At 38.4% G+C, this 1,801-nt stretch overlaps 1 pseudogene; it reads right to left on the reverse strand.

Moving 5' to 3' along the window:
- Positions 1 to 263: 263 nt before the first annotated feature.
- On the reverse strand, positions 264 to 1,171 carry LOC110258260 (annotated as a pseudogene).
- Between the last annotated feature and the right edge of the window lie 630 nt (positions 1,172 to 1,801).

A 1,801-nucleotide genomic window follows, 5' to 3' on the forward strand; every position in this document is an offset into this window, starting at 1 on the left:
AAGTGTTGTAGGTGGGTAAATTTATAATGTTTTGTAAAAACGTAGATTTATTCTAGAGAATTGAGCATTTGCAAATTAAATAATTTGCTTATTAAAATGCAGTCACAAGTGACTTTAGGCAGGGAATGAAAAATACATAATAATTGTAAGTGATATATAATTGTGAATGATTACACTATCAGTAAACATAGGAAGAGTGAAATTAAATCATAGTTCTGTGATAGCTATGAGCCATATTTATTTAAAAGTGAACTTCAAGATCCTCACACTAAATTCTTAAGTAATAATTTCTTCAAAGCTGCAATTACATCCTTATTTCTAAGCCTGTAGATTAAGGGGTTAAAGAGTGGAGTCACAATAGTGTAGAAAACGGAGAGCATTTTGTCAGTTCCTGCAGAATGATTTGATTTGGGCCATAACTAGGTGATAGTAACAGAGCCAAAGAACAAAAGCACAACTATCAGATGAGAAGAACAGGTGGAGAAGGCTTTGGACCGACCTGTGGCTTAAGGCAACTTTAAGATGGTAGAAATTATTTGGACATAAGAGCCCAGTATCAGTAGAAAAGGAATCATGGCAAATAGTACAGCAACTATATAGACACATATCTCATTAAGCACAGTGTCCCCACAGGCCTGCTGGATCAATGGGGGGATGTCACAGAAAAGTGGTCGATTTGGTTGGAATCACAGAAAGGCAGTGAGAACACCTGACATGTCTGCCTTATCTGGACCGGAATTCCACTGAGCAGGCAGCAACAGCCAACTGGACGCATAATGCATAATGCAGAGGGTTGCAAATGGACACACAGCGGTCATAGGCCATCACTGCCAGAAGGAATGCCTCTGTGGCACCCTGAACAAGGAAGAAGCACATTTGGGTGGCACAGCTTAGTAAAGAAATGCTTCTCTCTTGAGTCCAAAGGTTCATTAGAATCCTGGGGAGTCACAGACACATAACAGATTTCCAGAGAGGAAAAATTTTCCAGAAAGAAATACATGGGTGTTTGGAGAACAGAGTCCATCCTTGTGATTATTATGATAAGACCATTTCCTGTTAAGATGAATATATAGACGAGAAAGAAAAGTCCAAATAGAAGCCCCTGGAGGTTTGGAAGTTCAGAAAATCCCAGAACAAACACCATGACAGAAGAGAAATTGCCTTCTGATATTTGGTCCCTAAGCATCTGTGAAAATAAAGAATTCAGCCCAAAATCATTTTATCTGCCTGAACTGCAGTTTGCTCAACTATGAAATATGTCTGTACACTATGCTTTCATAAGTCACAAAGTCATTAAGAATGAGTCCTATCAAAACAACTAAATTGACATTAAATGTTAGTTTTTTTAAAAAGTTCATTACCTCACAAAACATAATCCATCAGTGGGAGTCCCCATCGTGGCTCAGTGGTAACAAACCCGGCTAGCATCCATGAGGGTGTGGGTTCAATCACTAGCCTCACTCAGTGGGTTAAGGATCCAGTGTTGTGTGAGCTGGGGTGTAGCTTTCAGACATGGCTGGGATCCTGAGTTGCAGTAGCTGTGGCATAGGCCAGATCTGATTCAGCCCTTAGCCTGGGAAATTCCATATGTTGCAGGTGTGGCCCTAGAAAGAAAAAAAAAATTCCATTGGAAAACATTCCTATCAGGAATTAAATCTGCTGAGAGATGGCCGTGTTTTCTTGTTCCCACAATTAAATTGTTGTTTTGTTATTTAGCTTTGTGATAGGAATATCAAAATCTAATTTGAATTAAGTTAATGAAAATAAATTAAAAATAAAAGTAATGACATTAATTATACAA

Source organism: Sus scrofa, unplaced genomic scaffold (genome assembly GCF_000003025.6).
Source record: "Sus scrofa isolate TJ Tabasco breed Duroc unplaced genomic scaffold, Sscrofa11.1 Contig1734, whole genome shotgun sequence".
Lineage (NCBI taxonomy): Eukaryota > Metazoa > Chordata > Mammalia > Artiodactyla > Suidae > Sus > Sus scrofa.